General features: G+C 45.5%; 1 pseudogene; it reads left to right on the plus strand.

Moving 5' to 3' along the window:
• The first annotated feature begins 305 nt into the window (after nucleotides 1-305).
• LOC136500373 (acetate--CoA ligase CCL3-like) lies at nucleotides 306-3,956 on the plus strand (annotated as a pseudogene).
• The last annotated feature ends 17,415 nt before the right edge of the window (nucleotides 3,957-21,371 follow it).

The raw sequence follows: 21,371 nt of genomic DNA on the forward strand, positions 1-21,371 counted from the left end.
AAATAGTAGTGACCTATGTGGGCCACATGGACCAGCCTCAACAGCCCATGGGCCCACCGCCACAGAGGGCGACACACGTACGCCGGTGCACGTGCCCGTCCCCACGTAAAGCTCGTCCGGTCCATTCCGCTGGACCCGTGGAGTGGTTGCGAAGGCCAAGTCCAATTGGAAGTCCGCCGCCTCCCGCGCTGGACCGATCCAGGCCAGCCGTTTCTGATCGGACGGCCGTTCTGGCGTACAAGTCGCCCGCACGGCGCAGCGCAAGACCTCACTTATTCGGAGCTATAAATGGCAGGGAGCTCGCCGGGCGGCGTCGCCTCGTCTCATCCTCCTCCTCCTCTCTCTCTCAGCACACTTTCGACACTGACTGGTTGGTACTCTCTAGTGTGCCCCGCTTGGTCACAATCTTGGCGAGAGAGGATGGGCTCCATGGGACCGGTGAGCGGGTCCGCGGCGCCGGAGCGGGACATCGATGATCTGCCGCGGAACGACGCCAACTACACGGCGCTCACGCCGCTCTGGTTCCTCGAGCGCGCGGCGCTGGCGCAGCCGGGTAGGGCGTCCGTCGTGCACGGCCCCGTGCGCTACACCTGGGCCGACACCTATCGCCGCTGCCGCAGCCTCGCATCCGCCCTCGCGCGCCGATCCGTCGGCCACGGAAGCACGGTGAATTTACTCAACTTCCTTATATGGTTTCTATTTTCTCCATTTTTTATATACAGTAGTAATTTGTTAAGGTCGACGCTTGCGGACTGTGTCGGATTTTTTGGGTACTTTTTAATTATATGAGTTGCACTAATAATAGAGTAAAAAGCTTAATTTTCAATTATGCTGCCATGGAGATTTGGACGGGGACCTGGGTGTACAGTGATTAGAATTTCAGTAGCATTTTACATGCAAGATGAGCCGTTTGCAACAATCAGGAGGCCATTTTCCTGATTGCTACCTTTGCAAGGTGGATATATACTCCCGCTCTGGGTCGGGAAGGGTGTCAGTGAGCCTTCCCTGTACTTTAAAAAATTAGAAAAAAAAACTGGTGTGTTATGTGTAATTAATAGTTATCCCATGTTCTCTTATTTATTCAGTGCTTTATTTTTCTTTAAAAAAAGTAGTTTTCTGATTGCTGTATATATGACCCTAATTTGCAGCCAATTCCTACGTGTTGCATCTTAATAGGCATTAGTGTTATGATCATGCCGCGTTAGGTTTCCCTGCTCTTCTGCTATGTAGTAGTTACCTTTTGTTATCTAGTATAAGCAGGGGTTCTTCCCTGTCTGAAGACGGCTGCAGTTAAGTGACAGGCTTGATATATTTATGTTATTTTGATAAGGTGCTATTTATGTTGGATTACCTATTCCAGATAGATTGTTTTCGTAGGCAGGATTCATTGGAATTGTCTAGTCCAGATCAGTAGCAAGTGGCTGCAGAATGTTGCATCTTTTTTCGCCAACTAGTAAATTGTGGTATACCCCTTACTTTTAGAAGGTGCCTGAACTGATGTTACTCTAGTTGCTTTGCTCAGCAAAATGAAATATGGCAATCCTAATGTTTCTAGTCAAAATAAGATAAGCTTATCTTATTCTTGTCTTGTGCATGACACTGGACTCTGTCTCTGTCACTCTGTGAGACTTACAACTACGAAATAAAACACATCTAGCCTTGTAGCAGAAAAAAAGGCATTCCTGATTCCTCGCAAAGAATAAAAAAATGTCGAATGACGGCCTATATATTTTTACGGATGTATATATTATTTTGTGTGAAGGGTGGAGCCTAGGTGCAAGTGGTAGAGTCTTACCGCCTGTGACCAGGAAGGTTCCGGGTTCGAGTCGCGGTCTCATCGCATTGCACAGAGCAGGGAGCTCTCTGCACTGGGTACGCCCTTTTTTATATTATTTTGTGTGGCCGCTGCACATTTACGACAAAACCAATTTTGATAAAATTAACTGGGTGACCCATTTAGCTACTAATAAACACTCTGGTTATGTGGTTCCTAGGGTACTTACGTATTCCAGTGCCTTTTTATATTTTTAAAGAAAGAAACATTTTTTTATTAAACAAATTTTGCTTGACTGATATGGACTGATTTGTTTTGGTTTCCTTAGGTTGCTGTGATAGCCCCTAATGTCCCAGCTGTCTATGAAGCTCACTTTGGTGTCCCAATGTCAGGAGCTGTTGTGAACTGCGTCAATATTCGGTTAAACGCTGAGACAATAGCATTCCTCCTTGAACACTCTGTGGCAGAAGTTGTGATGGTAGACCAAGAATTCTTCACCCTAGCCGAAGAATCGCTAAAGATAATTGCCGAGAAGAAGGCATCGGCTTTCAGGCCTCCAATCTTGATTGTATTCGGTGACCCAACCTGTGATCCAAAGTCTCTACAGTATGCTCTAGGAAAGGGAGCTATAGAGTATGAAGGAGTTTCTGAAAACTGGTGACCCGGAGTTCAATTGGAAGCCACCGAAGGATGAATGGCAGAGCATCGCCCTAGGATACACTTCCGGGACTACTTCCAGCCCGAAAGGCGTCGTGTTGCATCACCGTGGTGCTTATCTCATGGCACTCAGTGTCGCCATTGTGTGGGGAATGCCTGAAGGGGCTATCTATTTGTGGACTCTGCCCATGTTCCATTGTAATGGTTGGTGTTATACTTGGGCGCTGGCTGCGTTCTGTGGAACAAGCGTATGTCTTCGCCAGGTATGTTAACCATATGTCCTGGAGGACATCTTGGTCCTAGATGTATGTATGACTCAATTATGCAGGGTACATTTAATTTTAGCTACATATACTCAATTATTTGGTGAAAAAACAAGAAAACTTTGCATACAATTCATTTGAGCTCTGGTGATTCTGATGTCTGAAACGCCATTTTGCACTTTGCAGGTCAGCACAAAAGCTATATACGAAGGCATTACCAAGCAAGGAGTGACACACTTCTGTGCCGCACCTGTCGTCCTCAACAACCTGATCAACGCTCCGGCGAGCGAGACCTTCCTGCCGCTGCCCCGCGTCGTCAATGTCAATGTGGCCGGAGCCGCCCCGACGCCATCCCTGCTGGCTGCGCTGTCCATCCGCGGCTTCCGCGTGACGCACACGTACGGCCTGTCAGAGACCTACGGCCCGTCGACGGTGTGCGCGTGGAAGCCCGAGTGGGACGAGCTGCCGCTGGAGGAGCAGTCCCGCCTGCACTGCCGGCAGGGGATCAGGTACATCGCGATGGAGGGCCTGGACGTGGTGGACCCGAAGACGATGGCGCCCGTCCCGGCCGACGGCAAGTCGTACGGCGAGATCGTGCTGCGGGGCAACGCCGTGATGAAGGGGTACCTCAAGAACCCCAAGGCGAACGCGGAGGCGTTCGCGGGCGGGTGGTACCACTCGGGCGACCTCGGCGTGAAGCACCCCGACGGGTACATCGAGGTGAGGGACCGGATGAAGGACGTGATCATCTCCGGCGGGGAGAACATCAGCAGCCTGGAGGTGGAGAAGGTGGTGTGCACGCACCCGGCGGTGCTCGAGGCCTCGGTGGTCGCCAGGGCCGACGAGCGGTGGGGCGAGTCGCCGTGCGCGTTCGTGACGCTCAAGGACGGAGCAGCTGACGGATCGGACGAGGCGGCGCTGGCCAACGACATCATGCGGTTCTGCCGGGAGAGGATGCCGGGGTACTGGGTGCCCAAGTCGGTGATCTTCGGGCCGCTGCCCAAGACGGCCACGGGGAAGATCAAGAAGCACGAGCTGAGGGCCAAGGCCAAAGAGCTCGGCCCTGCTGAAGAAGAGCAGGATGTGAGAGATCCAGGGCGATAGCGCGTCATGGCCAAAGTCGTGCATACAAAATTCCTGATTTCTGAAGATGCCTAAAGTAATAATAACTTGAGTGCTTTGCGCTTGTATCGTTCTGAAACCAGAAATTCAGATCAGATCCGATATACATAAGTAAGAACTGTATCAGATAAATTTGTATACACATGCTGAGGAGATGACGTTTCTTGAGAAGTGGAATTAACGCCAACGGTCGCGTGCGCGCTACAGGTGGAAGTCGAATGCCAGTGTTCTCTCCGTCCGTCTTGGCACAGGTCAGAGGTCACAGGGCGCACGGTTTAGGTTTCGTCCCGTGAAGGCGACAGATAGATCGTTCCCAGTTTTCATGTGCAATCACGGCGACAAATTTGGCAGTAGAAGACGATAGCTATGCCAGTTGCAATTTTTTTAATTCTTTTTTGGAGAAAGAAGATGCTGAGTTTTTCCTAGCCGCGACATGTTCAACGAGAGTTATCTGATTATCTCTGGAGTTGTTCTTCAAACCTTGCTGTAGTACTGGCTGCTTCCAACGAATTTTCTCCACCGCGAGTTAAGCGTGACGTCAAAACCCAAAAGCTCCCGAGCCATCGGGAGGTCCGGTAAAAAGCCCTATCTAAAACCAAGCGGACAGACTAATCCGACAAGGACGTTTAGTGTGGTTTCGTCCGCATCATGAAGATTGACAACACGAGCCTTCCGCTCGGAAGAACATGTTCTACCATACGGTCATCACTCGAAAAAAAACATGATGTGTGGCCGTGCGGGTCATTTCATACTATTATCGGGGAGAATATAATGGGAGTCTACGGCCGGTACGCCAGTGCACCGTTTATCAGCCTGTTTGCTTGGTCGTAAACGATCGTAAATTTTCAGTTAGAACAGTATTTTTCTCTTACACTAAACCAGTCAGCAGTAATAATCCACGATCGTATACGATCATATCAGCACCAGCCGAACAGGCTGATATATTCTCTAAGGTACTTTAAATACGCAACCTTATTCATGCATGTGTATGTTTTAAACCTCACGCATACATGTCTTTTGAATATCATCCTGTCCAAAACGACTCAATGTAAATTGGTAACCAAAATCAATGGCATGCGTGCATGCTTTTTTTAAACTATGTCTTGTTAAAAAATTAAACAAGGTAACAACGGAACTAACTAATTACGGAGTAGTGATGAAGGATAGTCTTTTGACAAACTCATTTGAATCTAAAATTGCTTATAGACAACCTGTATTTTAAACAGAGTGAGTATACTAATATACTTATAACTGTTGCCATATAACAGATATCAATCACTTGATCAATTCAGCAATTCTCGAGGCAGCTCATTAGAATCTGAGCATTTCCAAGAGTTTTCAATAAAACCTCCTAATCTATAATTTTTTGGCAAGAATAGAAAAAACACATCTCTAAGAGTTCTCAATCTTACATCCCAATCTTTTGGCACACGCGCGTATCTGTCTTCGAATCTAAAGTGGAAAGGTGTGGGAAAGAATAAATAATATGTAAATGTACAAGAGACAAAGAATATATAAAAGTGGTTATGATAATTTAGAAAATAGTATAGAATTTCTGATGTAAAATTATCTTATATATTTGAAGAGTGAATTATTGAAAGCTGTTGAGATGGTCTTATTTATTCCTCATGATACTTTTTGGCAAGTTAAAAAACACTATAGTTTTGAAAAAAAATCTTGGGAACTTTTGAGATGCTTAATATGCGATTCATGCATTCCTGAATACTTCAATAGCAATCACCATCCTAAGGATCTGCCTATCTACCACCTAAAACTGGATGCCTATCCAGCGCCCATAAACAAACAGCAGAAATTCCCCGAAATCCAACCGGAACGGATCAGCAATGGTGTTCGCCACCACCCGCCGCCTCGCGACCCCACCCTCGCGCCACCCACCCACCTTCCCCACATAGACGCCCGGCGCACTGCGCCGCCATTAAAAAACCGCACGCCATGGTTGCGGCCGACAGATCCCCACCGCCCGCTCCTCATCTCCAACCTCCCCCGCACCACGGGATCGACCCAGCGCGCGCCATGCTGGAGAAACCGTCCCGGCCAGCCTACAGCTGTAGCTGCTGCAGCAGCTGCCCAAAAACACATTACACATATAAAAAAGAGCAACAAAGCGAAGCGAGGGCCCCCACTTGTTTGGACGATTCTACGTGCCCTGAGTCCGATCCCACCCCACACACCTCCTGCAGCTCTGTGCGGCCGTGCCAAGTCAAAGTCACACCTCAGCTCTGCTGTTTGTCGAGGCCGACATTGGTGGTGTGCTGCGGAGATGGCGGCGGAGCGGGACATCGACGTGATAGATTTCTAGGATCATCAAGGCGTAAATCAGTGTGGTTTTTCTCTTCTATTCGGGATAAACAAGTAGTTCGTCCTAGAGAGAGAGAGAGAGAGAGAGAGAGAGAGAGAGAGAGAGAGAGAGAGAGAGAGATGTAGAGAGGCAGACCATCAGTGGGCTTGATCGGAGGAGGAAGCCATGACGTAGGTGTTAATGACGCGGGTGTTGGTGTAGGGTAGCAGTGGATTCCGGCGGCGGTGTCAAAAGCGCAGTGGAGGCACGGTCCAGTGACGGCGGCGAAAGCGGTAGAGCTTTCCGTCGCTCACAGCGCGCCCTCTCGATTGGACTAGGGTTACGATGTCGGTGGGAACTGGCGGCCGCGGTGAACCTCGTGTCTCATATCGGTTATTGGAACACTAAAAGTTCCCAAATCTATTACCCCTGGATATAGGAGCAGACGTAGGTTTACTCGCATGCATACTTTATTACTTTAGAATCTTTTCTAGGTATGCCTATGCTATAGGCCTAATACCCTTTTTTTCTATCTCGGTGAATTTTAATTTCTAGAACCAATGACCCTTCACCAAGATCATTCATATTGAAACTTAAGGACAAGAACTTCTTCTCCAATGGTAGATTAACATCACTACTAGTGAGTAGGATGTCATCTATACACAGGATGTGAAAAATAAATTTTCCATTCTTGAACTTTTGCATAAGCGCTATTGTCCTCCTCATTCTCTTTAAACTCAAACTTTCTTATTGTTTCATCAACTTCAAATACTACTGTCTAGAGACTTGTTTTAACCCATAAATGGACTTCTACATGCAGTGTCCCATACGTTCTTTTGCTTCCACGACAAAACTTTTGGGTTGTGCCATGTAAACGTTTTTCATACAAATCCCCGTTGAGAAATGTCGTCTTTATATCCATCTGATCGAACTCTAAATCGTAATGTGCCACTAATGCCATTATGATTCTAAAAGAATCCTTACATGAGACTGAAAAAAAATTCTCATTGTAATCTATTCATTCTCTTTGCGTAAAGCCTTTTGCTACAAGTCGTGCTTTATATTTTTTTCATATTCCCTTTGGAGTCACATTTTGTCTTGTAGACCCATTCACAGTCTACTGTTTTGGCTCCATTAGGAATTTCTTCTAAGTCCCTAACATCGTTGATATTAATCGGATTCATTTCAGCTTCCATAGCTTTTTGCCATTTAGACGAGTAAATGATTCTCATGACTTTTTCAAATGAGGTGGGATCACCCTCTATTTAAATTTCTTCACTAATATAGACTTTATAGTCATCAAAAAACTAGTTTACTAATTCTTTGAGACCTTCTGGGGTCTCAGCTACTGGCACTTTCATATGGGCCTATTGTTGCTCTTTATTGCCAAGAGACAATTGATTAATATCACAAGATCTTTATTTACATTACTCATCATTTCTAAGAGCTAACAACAGGTGTTGTGTAAGTCATACAACATCAATAGGTATTGAAAAATTTGTTGCTCTTGAATCACTAGAGTGGACACGCAATCCCTCTTCTCTTTAAGTCTTAGGTCTCTACATATCTCCACATACCATGCTCCTCTAGATTATCCCATCTTCTATAAAGATAGTGTATCTTCAAATTTCTTATTTGGGTTTAATCTCTTAAAATCTTATATGGCGCTTTAAGTACCGCCTTAATATCTTTGAGGCTCGTCCAGTATGAATTCTGGCTGACTACGCTATCTTCCTATCAAAACTGTAAAAAGTCCAGGAATTTAGCTATTTTTCTACTTAGGGGTATCATTGTTAGGAGTATTATTGTTGTGACCGTTGTACTCCTCCGATAGTCACATTCATCTTAATTAATCTTTATCTCATTCTTAATGAAGAGTATCTTTCTTAATTGATCTTTATCTCACTCTTAATGAAGAGTATCCTTCTTAATTGATCTTTATCTCACTCTTAATGAAGAGTATCTTTCTTAATTGATCTTTATCTCACTCTTAATTGCTCTCACAATCCCTTCTCGAAATATGGCATAAACTTTACTGTCATAATTTTGAGAACTATTTGAAAAACCTGTGAACGAGAAGACACTTATGACTTACTTCATTCACATGATTATGTCATGCAAACAAAGTTATTTCTTGATTCGTATAGGAGTACACTTTCCTCATTCCACTTCAAGAACTCAACGAGGTCTTTTATTAGCAGTACTTTTATAAGTTACGCTTGCACGCTTTTCTTATCCTTTGGTTAGTATTGACCATGATGGTGCTTTTCTATTGTGCCATGGTCAATACTAGGATAGCATAAGAGCTACCCCAACTTCTCTTGCTATACGGGATAAATCTATATACAAACACGCATGCTTAATCCAACGTTGGTCAAATTGGACATATATGTTACTTATTGCAACTCTTATCATGATGATGGAAAAAATATATACTATTTACTGTAACGAAAACTTAGTCATGACGACTGAAACATTCACTTATACTTTATTTTTTAATTAAAATTTTCTCATTGGTTCTATTTTAATCAGAAAATTAAAAAACTAAAAAAACATGCCAAAACTAGTTTAACTCAAGTCTTTTCATTCACATAGCCCAGCATTGCAGCCCGTTGACATGCAGCCGAGTGATCTCATCGGTTAAAATTAAAACATACAAGGTGCTTCTGCATCAATTCTACATCACTGTTGGGCAAAAATAGAATTAATGCATAAAACTCATAACTTAACTTGAAAGACTTATAACTACTCTTCAAAATTAAATTCTCGTGTTGTTTCGAATTTAATTAGAAGATAATCAACATCATTGCAATAGAAACATGAGAATAAAATATATTCTATTAGTTCAGGAGCATTTCTTGGTCCTTATCTACTCTCTAAAAAATTAACCACGTTGGTGTAAAATTTATTAGAGATTTAAACTTCAAACTCAAACTCATAAATAAAAAATTATAATATTGCTTTCATCAACTTTCGTAAAAAAATAGCAATATCATAAATACAATATTCTTTTACATTAATTCTATATCACTGTTGTGCAGAAATGGAATTAATACATGGAAAAACTCATTAATCAACTTACAATATTATTATCAACAACGTTGGTCAGAAAATAACAATATCATAATTTAACTTAAAATAAATTGGACTACTCCTCAATTTAAATTTTCCTATTGGTTTCAATTTAATTAGAGAATAAACATAATCATAATTTATTGAATAAATATAATTGCTCTTCAAATTAAATCCTTTCGTTGGTTCGAATTTAATTAGAAGATAATCATCACCTTCTTTGTAGCGAAAACGTGAAAAAATTCTTGAAATAATGCTTATTCAGAAGCATCACTGTGTACTTATCTACTCTCTAAATAAATTATTCCGTTGGTTCAAATTTAAGTAGAGATGAAACATCAAAAACAAATTCATCAAAATGTGCTTCTGAAAAGGATAAAACATAAAATCAGTGTTTACTGTACATTTGGCCTGGCCTGGGAAACACAGTCCGTGTCCCATTCCATAATAGAAGTGCGTGGCCCAGCAAAACACGGTGGCCCAACGGCGAATCTTGACCTAGCGGCCTTGAAAGATCTTAATGGCTAGAGAGGGGGTGAATAACCTATTAAAAATTTCTACAATAACACTTAACAAATCGGTTAGATAATTATAAGGCGAAGCAAGTGTTGCGCTAGCCTACTAAAATTGTAAGCCACCTACAACAATTCTAGTTTATATGGTTTCTATCCACACAATAGCTACATCACTATACTAAGTTAATGCGCTCTCAAATGCTAACTAAAGAGCCACACTAACCAAACTAACAAGCTCTCACAACTAGCTACACTAAAGAGCTTAACAACTAGTTTGCGGTATTATAAAGAGAGAGAGAGCAAGATAGTTATACCGCTGTGTCGAAGAGTGAACCTATCAATCACAAGGATGAATACCAATCACCTCAGAATCAAATGACGACACCATGATTTTTTACCGAGGTTCACTTGCTTGCCGGCAAGCTAGTCCTCGTTATGGTGATTCACTCACTTGGAGGTTCACGTGCTAATTGGCATCACACGTCAAACCCTCAATAGGGTGCCGCACAACTAACACAAGATGAGGATCACACAAGCCACGAGCAAATCACTAGAGTACTTTTTGTCTCTCCGCCGGGAAAAGATCAAGAACCCCTCACAATCACCACGATCAAAGCCGAAGACAACCACCAACCTCCACTTGACGATCCTCGCTACTCCAAGCCATCTAGGTGATGGCAACCACCAAGAGTAACAAGAGAATCCCGCAGCGAAACATGAACACCAAGTGCCTCTAGGTACAAACACTCAAGCAATGCACTTGGATTCACACCCAAACTTACAAAGATGTTGAATCTATGATGGAGATGAGTGTGAGAGCTTTGGCTAAGCTCACAAGATTGCTATGTCAATGCAAATGGCCAAGAGAGTGAGTTAGAGCCAGCCATGGGGCTTAAATAGAAGCCCCGCCAAAATAGAGCCGTTATATCCCTTCACTAGGCACAACTTGGGGTGACTGGATGCTCCAGACAGATCGACCGGACGCACCTGTCGATGTTTTACCACCGATAGCCTGCCACGGGGGTACCCGAGGCAGTATGTTCGGGCTTCGGCGTATGCTGAACTCGATGGTTAACGCAAGACACAGTCGATTTATCCTGGTTCAGGCCCTCGATCGTAGATCGAGTAATAACCTTACGTCCAGTCGGCCTTAGCCTTTGCGTTGGATTGATTGTCCAGTGTTGTGTTGTACAATTGTTGTTGTCTTAGGAGCCCTGCCCTCCTTTATATAGTCAGGAGGCCAGAGTCCTAGTCGGTTTATAATGAGATATCCTAGTAGGATTGCTTAATAGTTATACTACTAAGATTACAGGGGAAGAATCCTAGTTGGACTAGATCTTCTCTGTCCTTTGCGGGGTATCCTATGGGTCCCACATCGACAAGCCCCCGAGCACTTCATGGTTGAGCTCTGAAAGTCTCGCTCTGCTCCTTCAAGTCTTGTTGAGTAGGAACAAAATGTCATCCGAGTGCTTTCTGGAGTGAAACCTTGTAGCGCTTCTTGGGATCTTTGAATCGCGAGTGCTTTTTTAAGAAAAAATACATCCATCTAGTTGTAGCCCCCGAGCCTCTTGCTATTTGGAACAAGGAGCTGGAGGATCTTGTCTTGAAGTTGCTCTGATTGTTCGTTGAAGTTTTAAAAAGAACTCGAATATGGATCGTTCCGGGTTCTTTTTGTCGTAATGTCTTGAAGTGGTCTGTGTTGAGGAAATCTTTTGGTGACGTGCGCTTTTTCGAGGAAAAAGTGCACTCACCGAGTGTAGCCCCCGATCCTCTTACTGTTTGGAACAAAAAGTTGGAGGGTCTTGATCTTTTATGTTGTTTGAAGAATTTGTGTTCTGAAGTAGTCCCCGAGACTTGGATTATTTCGTTATCCGAGTAGTTTCGTGGCATGTAGCCTCTGAGCTTATATCCGGGTTCTTTTTGTTTCAGGAAGAACTCGGATGTGAGGTCTTGGCGTATTCTTTGATAGTCTGCCGTTGCCAGATGTAGTCGTATTGTGGTGGTTGAGCGTAAATGCCTTTTTTTTCCACGGGTTGTACTGTGCTAGTATATTCTTCCGAATATGCCCGTCTTCGAGTACTGTTTCTTCTCGCCTGAGTCATCCATTATTGAGTCCTGTCTCTTCACTATGTCCTTTGTTGGGCTTATTTCGTTGGTGCTCCTGGTCCATGTGCGCCGATCCTTTGGCCTATAAATACCGTCCCGGAGTGCTTGTTTTCATCCATTGGACATTCTGTTGAAACCTTCCTGGTTGTGAACATGGTAGTTTGTGAAGTTGAGCAGCCCCCGGGCGTATTTTGTAGTTCCTGTGTGTCTTGTCGTAGTTGGAGGAAGTCTTGTGATAGGGATTAGAGGTAGGCTAGTCCCGCGGCAGCATTGTGCCAGGATGTATGTGGTGGTAGTTGGAGGAAGTCTTGTGATGTGGGCTTCGTTCCTTCATCCGGCAGCTCTGGGTTGACCCTCGTCGCCTGTCTTGAGACCGTCCGGTGCAGATCAACACCATATCCAGCATCACATCGATCTTGGGTAGACAGATGCCCACCGGCCTTCTCTGCTCCATGTTGCCCTACCGTGCTACCGATTTCCGCCTTGGATGCACTGCGTTCGTCCTTTGAAGAAAACAGTGTAGCTGATGGCGGTCTGTCCTTCCGAGTAGTAATTTGGGACACGTAGTCGTTCCAGAGCCTAGTCGTGTCCGTGTTCCTCTTTGCTACTTTGCTTTTCGTAGTGCCGAGTTCGTTGGGTCTTGTAGGGTTTGTAATCTTCTATTTTTGAAGTTGCTTGTAATGTAATGAATCTTGTATTTTGAGTTGTCTTTGACTCTTCTGTTGTGATCCCTGTCGTTCATGAGACTACCGAGTTCTTTCTTACATAACCGGGTTCTTTTGTTACTCGTGAGGTAGCCCTTTCTTTCTTCTTGGTTCAACGAGTTGTTCCTGTGGTTATCTGATAACCCTGCTGTGTTGCTGCGCGGATAAGTCTGAAATCTGCCCGTTGATTCGTACTGTTGTGTGGATTCGTGCCCTCCGTCGTTTTAGCTGCGTCGGTAAATGGACCGTTGTTCTCCCATGATGTGCTTTAACGGGCCTTATGGGCCGTTTGTATCACTGAGAAATCTATTTAAAGACCCTTTATCTTCTTTCCCTTGTCACCCAGCTTTTTCCTTTAAACCCTAGTTCTCAGAAAACCGCCGCCGTCATTGTCGTTATCGCCCGAGCACCACCATTCTTGCTCCATCCTTCTTAGCGCCTTTGTTGCTTCCGCCAATTCATGGGAAAGAAGAAAACCGCAAGCAAATCTCAGGCGACCTTTGTGGACGAGGAGTCGTCGCTTTCTTTGATCGAAAACCAGGAGTTCGTGGCCATGAGGGCAGCTCAGAAGGTTTGGCCGGCTCCAACAACTAGCGAAGACCAGCTGCGTGAGCTCGTTAGTGATGGCTTGATCCAGGACAAAGTCATCGCTGAATGGAGAGTTCCGGGCGAGCATCGGGTTCTGGCCCTGGGTCCTGGTGAGATTGTCCTTTTTGTCTCTTTTGTCCGCGCTGGCCTCTGTCTCCCTGCTTCTGCCTTCCTTCATCAGTTTCTTGGGTATTTCGGGGTTAGTTTGAACCATCTAACCCCCAATGCCGTTCTCCATCTTTCTGTTTTTGTCCATCTTTGTGAAGCTTTCCTTGGGATTCCTCCTTCTCTATCTCTTTTTCATTTTTTCTTTCGCCTGAAACCTCAACCCCGCCGCGAGGAAACCAGTGTCCTTGGCGGTTGCGGGATTCAGTTTCACCAGGGTCTCAAAATCAAGTTTTTTGATTATGACCTGGTCGATTCTGTCAAGGATTGGCGCGCCGAGTGGTTCCATGCTGCCAATTTGATCCCTTCTCTTGTTGTCCACTCCGGATCCGGTCCTGTGGCGAACGACCGGTGGGACAAAAAGCTTGAGTCTCCTGCTGAAATTTAGGCGATCCAACCTCTCCTTGATAGGATTAGTACGCTGAAACAGCAAGGATTGACCGGCTTTGGTATTGTCTCAAGTTTTCTTCGTCGTCGGGTTCAGCCCTTGAAAGAGCGAGGACATCTCGGCTTTGAGTATTCTGGGGCTGAGGATTCTTCGCGCATGGTCCCAGCTCTTGAGCTGACCGGTGAGGAGGTACTCGAGCGTCTCCAGAAAATGCTGAAAGGAGTGAGCGTCATTCCTCCTGCCGTCCTTGAGTACTCGGCCAACAACCCGCCACCAGCTGTGAGTTGTCTATCCTCCTTTTTTCTTTTTATTTGAGTTCTTTGTGTACTCTTCCTGCGTCCGTTCTTGCTTAGTTCTTCTTTGTCTTGGTGTTTTGTCTTTTCTTTGTAGGTGCTTGGTCGGAACTTTGTCGATCCGATCCGCCTTGATGTTCTCCCTGCTGTGGCGGAGGCTGGGGATCATCCAGCCGGTACTTCTGTAATTAGTAAGTCCCAAACTTTTACAGCCCTTCCTGGGGTATCTTTCGGGTCTGATGATTTATATGAAGAGTATGTCCCTCGTCTAGTCCCTCGTGGACCTCGCAGCGTCCCGAAGAGGGGGCGGATGGACGGGTCTTCATCTGGCTTGCCTGTCTCCAAGAAGCCTCGTAAACCAAGTACTCCTTCAGGTACTCCAGTTGTTGCTAGCATGCTCTTAGGTGAGCACATTTAGTACTTCTTTGTTCTTTTATTTTCATGTCTCTCTCTTGAACCGAGTACTTTTCATCTCTTTTTCAGCGGGTGCTCTGGTTTCGCTGGCTGAGGAAGAAGAGGATGATGAAGTTCCTCTTATCACGCGGCGGTGAGTTGTTTTTCATATTCTTGTCACATTGAATTTTTCCTCTTTGTTTTTAATCTTAGTCTTGAACTTTTTTGAAGTAATCGGAGGTCGGGTGTGAGTTTTTCCGATGCTCTCACGCCGACTTCTTCCGAAGCTCCAGGGTCGAGTTCTTTAGTTTCTTCCGCCCCGAGCCGTATTGCTCCTCTGGTGCGGAGTTCTTCCACGGCTCTGGCTCCGGCTTCTTCTGTGGCTCCGTTGTCGGCTGTCCCGCTCCCGTCGTTGGGTGACGGGGACGTCTTTGCCGTCGTGGTTCCCCCTGCGAGGCCTTCTCTTGGCTTCGCAAGGAAAAAAGTAGTCGGGTGAGTAGATTCTTGCTTCGTCTTTTTGTCTTTTATCTTCCTTCCTCTGGTTCTTATTGGTGCTTCTTTTTATCACTTTTCAGCGCTTCGTCTTCTCTAACTTCTCCACCGACTTCTTCTCTGCTTCCTGCTGTGCCAACGAGTTCTGAGCCTCGAGACTCACATCATTCTGTTGATGAAGTCGCGGTGGGGGCTTCAGAGCTTCCTGGCGGAGTTGCGGGCTTGGTCGCTCCGGAGGTAACTGTGGCCGTCGCGCCGGGTTCTTCTGGGGATTTGGCTCCGGCTTCCCTGGAGGTTGCTCTGGTCGCTCCTGCTTCGCCCCAGCCGGCTTCTCTTTCCCCTTCTTTTGCCCCCGGCGGCCCTTCTCTGTCCGATGATGTGGTGCAACAATTCGATGCCACTCATCGGTTATCGGAGCTGACCGCAGCCTGGGGGAGCTTGTCGACACTCGCGACTTCTTTTGGTGAAAAGCTCCAGGTAAATTTTTCTGCCACCTTTCTTTTGCATGCTTGTTTTTCTTCTATCCTTACGCCCCGTTTCTCTTTGCCTCTTTCTGCTCAGTCTTTTTCTCGTGATCATTCTGGCTTCTTTTTCTCATCTGAAAATGAGAGGAAGTTGTCTTCGGAGGTAGACGCTCTGAAAGCCGATCTTGATCTTCTCCAGGCTGAGTTGGAGACGGAGCGCCAGTTGCACCAAAAGGAGGAGAAAGCCCTTCGCGCCCGGGTTGTGGAGACGGAGAAACAGAGAGATGCTGCGGTGGAGTCTGCGAAGAATGAAAGCAAAGGTGCCTCGGGTTCTGTCTGTTTCTTCTTGTATTTTGACTTCTTTTTCTGCTGACTTGTTCTTTGGTGTTTTGTTCTAGCTCTCCGAGTTGAGAAGCAAAAGCTCTCGGAGAGTATTGATGAAATGAAGGCCCTTGTCCGTTCTAGTCATAATAGAGCTGAGGAGGTAAATGCTCATGCTGAGGAAGAACTCGCCCTTGCTAGGCTGATTAGGCGTGGAGCTGACAGAGATCTTGTGCAGGCCCAAAAAACTATTGAAGGCCTATCTGGGAAGCTGGTGACGGCTACCGAGAATTGGAATGCCCTGTGGAAATCTTTTCGTTCGGTAGCCGACGCCCTCCGGACTTCGGCGGATGACGGGCAATCTTGGGCGCAGTTCATTCCTCGGATTCCGACTCGTTTCCAAGAGTTCGCGAAGAGGTGCGCCCAAGTATGTACCAAAAATGTGCTGGCCCAGGTCCGGGTCCTTGCTCCGGAGGCGCCTCTCTCCAAGATAGCGGAAGAAGCTGAAAGCCAAGAATATCTTGACGCCGTTGAAAAGATGGAGCCTGAGGTCGAAGATCTAGCCAGTAGGATTGTAGATGGTCTAAATATTGACCTTTCCCTCTCTGATGACAATGCCTGACTCGCTTGAGCATCCCCTTGTAATATTACACTCCTTTTTTAAATGAAGATTCTTTATTCTTGTTGATGTATTCTTTGTTTGGGTGCGGTTGAAGTTATTTGACTTGTTGAGTACCTTGTTCTGTTTCCGTCTCTGCTCCGCGAAACGGCTCTATGTGTTATTCTTACGGGGCCCCTTGATTTGTCGGGTACTTTTCTTTTATCGTTCCTCTGTGATTCGTCGAGTGCTTTGTCCGTGTGATGACTTTGTTAGATGTAGATCTTCGCGTTAGCAACCTTTCGCCCGCACTATGTAAAACGACTCGGTATAGAATGCAGCTTTGATAAACTTCGGCGTCCGAGTGCTTTCTTGAATGGTGCTTGTGCTCTTTTGAAGAAGAAGTACATCCATCTGGTTGTAGCCCCCGAGCCTCTTGCTTTTCGGAACGAAGTGCTGGAGGGTCTTTTGAAGATAGATTTCGGTTGACTTGGTTGATTTGCTTTTTGTTTCAGGTGTTAGCTTTTTAGCTACCTTCATCGGCGAGCTCAAGCGTCTTTTCGGCTATTTTGCTTTCGGCCGGAATGCTCAGGCATGTTTTCAGCCATTTTGCTTTTTGTTTCGGGTGTTAGCTTTTAGCTACCCTCATCGGCGAGCTCAAGCGTCTTTTCAGCTATTTTGCTCTCGGCCGGAATGCTCAGGCATGTTTTCAGCCATTTTGCTTTTTGTTTCGGGTGTTAGCTTTTAGCTACCCTCATCGGCGGGCTCAAGCGTCTTTTCAGCTATTTTGCTCTCGGCTGGGATGCTCAGGCATGTTTTCAGCCATTTTGCTTTTTGTTTCGGGTGTTAGCTTTTAGCTACCCTCATCGGCGGGCTCAAGCATCTTTTCAGCTATTTTGCTCTCGGCCGGGATGCTCAGGCATGTTTTCAGCCATTTTGCTTTTTGTTTCGGGTGTTAGCTTTTGGCTACCCTCATCGGCGGGCTCAAGCGTCTTTTCAGCTATTTTGCTCTCGGCCGGGATGCTCAGGCATGTTTTCAGCCATTTTGCTTTTTGTTTCGGGTGTTAGCTTTTGGCTACCCTCATCGGCGGGCTCAAGCGTCTTTTTAGCTATTTTGCTCTCGGCCGGGATGCTCAGGCATGTTTTCAGCCATTTTGCTTTTTGTTTCGGGTGTTAGCTTTTGGCTACCCTCATCGGCGGGCTCAAGCGTCTTTTCAGCTATTTTGCTCTCGGCCGGGATGCTCAGGCATGTTTTCAGCCATTTTGCTTTTTGTTTCGGGAGAACAACTCGTTGGAAGTCATGACAAGACATGCTGTGGATGAATATCATCTTTATTGATCATGAGTATAAACTAATACATATGTTTTTGAATAGTATTGTCTTTCGTTGATTGTGAACGTAGGTCCTTTGTGGCTTGCATGTCTGCTTTTCCCTGAGTTGTTTTTACGCATGGAATTTTCTTAGCTGGCTGATGTGCCATGTATTGCTGACTTCTTTTCCATCTTCGGTCATTAACTTGTATGTGCCGGGTCCGGTGATTTTTGTGACAATGAACGGGCCTTCCCAAGGACTGAGTAGCTTATGTCGTCCATCAGTCTTTTGTATCCTTCTTAGCACTAAGTCTCCAACTTGTAGTGATCGAGGTTGGGTACTCTTGTTGTAGTGCCGTCTTAAACCTTGTAGGTATCTAGCTGATTGGAGGGTAGCGTTTATTCTGATTTCTTCTGAACTGTCGAGTTCTAATCTCCTTGTGTGTTCTGCTTCTCCTTCATCATATTGTTCTATTTTTGGGGATGTCCAGATCAAATCGGCGGGTAGTACGGCCTCTGACCCGTAAACTAGGAAAAAAGGTGAGTGGCCTGTTGCTCTGCTTATTTGAGTTCGTAGCCCCCATACTACTTTCGGTAGTTCTTCAATCCATTTGGACCCATAGTCCATTAGTTCTTCGTATAACCTTGGTTTTAATCCGGCTAGTATGAGTCCATTAGCTCTTTCTACTTGTCCGTTGGCTTCTGGATGTGCAACAGACGCATAGTCTATGCTGAAACCACAGTCTCGTGCCCAGCTTTTAAATTCTGTAGCTGTGAAGGGGGAGCCTAGATCTGTGATGATTCGATTTGGCATGCCGAAACGGTGCATAATGTCTTGGATGAACTCGACTGCTTTGGTTGCGCTGTATTTCGCGAGTGGTTTGTATTCAATCCACTTAGTAAACTTGTCAACTGCCACAAAGATGTACTCGAAACCGCCTTTTGCCTTTTTCAAGGGTCCTACTTGATCTAGCCCCCAGCAGGAAAAAGGCCAAGCGGGTGGTATGCAGATAAGATTATGAGCTGGTACATGGGCTTGTCTTGCAAACATTTGGCAACCTTTGCATTTTCTGACAAGCTCTTCTGCGTCTTTCAAAGCGGTTGGCCAGTAGAATCCGGTGCGAAATGCTTTGCCAACCAGTGTCCTTGAAGCGGCATGATTTCCGCAGCAACCTGAGTGTATTTCGTCTAGGATCTCTTTTCCTTCTTGAAACGAAACACATTTTAGGAGTACTCCTGATGCTGCTGCTCTTCTGTAAAGTTTATCTCCTACTAGAACGTAGTTTTTGCTTCTGCGAACAACTTGGGTGGCTTCTGCCTTATCTGCTGGTAATTTGTTTTCTTTGATATAGTCGATGAAAACTTGAGTCCATGAAGTGTTGATTATCAATATCTGAACGCCTTTAGCCTGAATTTCATGTGTTGTTTCACCGGGTTGTTTGATAGAGAGAACTGATAGCTCTTCTATGAACACGCCGGGTGGAACCTTTGCCCTGTCTGATCCGAGTTTGGCAAGGACATCCGCTGCAATGTTGGAATCGCGTAAAACATGTAAAATTTCTAATCCTTGGAAGTGTTTTTCAAGTTTTCGTATTTCAGCACAATAAGCACCCATGTTTTCTTTGGTGCAGTCCCAATCTTTGTTGACTTGGTTGATGACCACTGCTGAGTCGCCGTATACGAGTAATCTTTTTATTCCGAGGGTAATCGCGACTCGTAGCCCGTGGATGAGGGCTTCATATTCTGCTTCGTTATTTGTAGCTTGCCATAATATCTGAAGGACGTACTTGAGTTGTTTTCCTTCTGGAGAAATGAGGAGAACGCCTGCACCGGCCCCGCCTAGTTTGAGTGATCCATCAAAGTACATCTTCCAATGGTCGAGGATGGTATCTGATAAGGGCTGTTGAATCTCTGTCCATTCGGCCACGAAATCGGCGAGGGCTTGAGATTTGATTGCTTTCCGTGGGGTGAAATTGATGTCCAGAGCTCCAATTTCAACTGCCCATTTGGATATGCGCCCTGTGGCGTCTTTATTGTGTAGGATATCTCCGAGTGGAAAATCTGTCGCTACGGTAATCTTGTGGCTTTCAAAATAGTGGCGAAGCTTCCGAGAGGTAATGAGTAAAGCGTAGAGTAGTTTTTGTACATGTGGGTACCGGATTTTGGATTCTGACAGTACTTCGCTGATGTAGTATACTGGACGTTGCACTTTATACGCGCGCCCTTGTTCTTCTCTTTCTATGACTATTGCTGTGCTGATTACGGTGGGAGTTGCCGCGATATATAGCATCATATCTTCATCTTTCTTTGGAGGTGTCAGGATAGGCGATGAAGTGAGGTATTCTTTAAGTTTTTTGAAAGCTTCGTCGGCTTCTGTTGTCCACTCGAACTTGTCTGTCTTCTTTAGTAGTTTAAAGAAAGGTAACCCCTTTTCGCCGAGTCTTGATATGAAACGGTTGAGGGCCGCCATGCATCCTGTTAGTTTTTGCACATCTTTGACACTTCTAGGTGGGCCCATTTCTGTTATAGCTCGAATTTGCTTGGTGCTGGCTTCAATCCCGCGCTGACTGACCAAGAATCCGAGTAGTTGTCCTGAGGGAACTCCAAATACACATTTGTTTGGATTCAATTTCCATCTCCATTTCTTCAAGTTTTCGAAAGTTTGCTTCAGATCTTCAATTAGAGTGTCTGGGTTTTTTGTTTTCACTACCACATCGTCCACGTATGCCTCCACATTTTCACCGATTTGATTCCCAAGGCAAGTCTGGATAGCTCTTTGGTATGTGGCACCAGCGTTTTTTAGTCCAAACGACATGGTCTTGTAGCAGTAGGCACCAAACGGGGTGATGAAAGATGTCTTGCTCTGGTCTTCTTCTTTTAGTGCGATCTGGTGATATCCTGAATAGCAATCGAGAAAAGATAATAACGCAGATCCTGCTGTCGAGTCAACTATCTGGTCAATGCGTGGTAGCCCGAACGGATCTTTTGGGCAATGTTTGTTGAGATCTGTGTAATCGACGCACATACGCCACTCGTCCGTGTTTTTCTTCTGTACAAGGACCGGGTTTGCTAGCCAGTCTGGATGTAGGATCTCCTTGATGAACCCGGCTGCCATCAGTTTTGTTATTTCCTTTTTAATTGCCGCCTTCTTGTCGGGTGAGAATCGTCGTAGCCGCTGTTTTACAGGTTTGGAGCTTTTGTTGACATCAATTCTGTGCTCAGCCAACTCTCTTGGGACTCCTGGCATGTCGGCTGGCTTCCAAGCGAAGATATCTTTGTTGTCCCGAAGAAAGTTGGTGAGCGCGAGTTCCTATTTTTCCGAGAGGTGAGCACTGATGGTTGCTGTCTTGGAGGTGTCGCCCGTGCCTAAGTCGATTTGCTTGACGTCGGCTTCTTTTGGTGGTGCGATGATACTGGGTCTTTTAGCTGGTATTTCTAATTCTTCTTGGTTTGTTTCTGCCGCGATTGTGGCTATTTCTTTTCTTCCATTGTCAGCTTGTGCTTTGGCTGCAATTTGGATTGCCTGAACGTCGCAGTCAAAAGCGCGCTTTAAATCGCTTCGAAGAGAAAGGATACCGTGGGGTCCTGGCATCTTAAGTAGTAAGTACGGATAATGTGGTATTGCCATGAATTTGGCCAGTGCCGGACGTCCTAGGATTGCATGATATGATGAATCGAAGTCGGCGACTTCGAATTTGATAAACTCTGTTCGGTAGTTTGAAGGAGTTCCGAAGGTAACAGGTAAAGTAATTTGTCCGAGTGGCATGGCTGCTTTGCCGGGTACTATTCTGTAAAAAGGTGTGCTTGTTGGTGTAATCATCCCGGCGAGTTGTAGTCCCATTTTTC

The sequence above is a fragment of the Miscanthus floridulus genome, chromosome 1, assembly GCF_019320115.1.
Source record: "Miscanthus floridulus cultivar M001 chromosome 1, ASM1932011v1, whole genome shotgun sequence".
Taxonomy (NCBI): Eukaryota; Viridiplantae; Streptophyta; class Magnoliopsida; order Poales; family Poaceae; genus Miscanthus; species Miscanthus floridulus.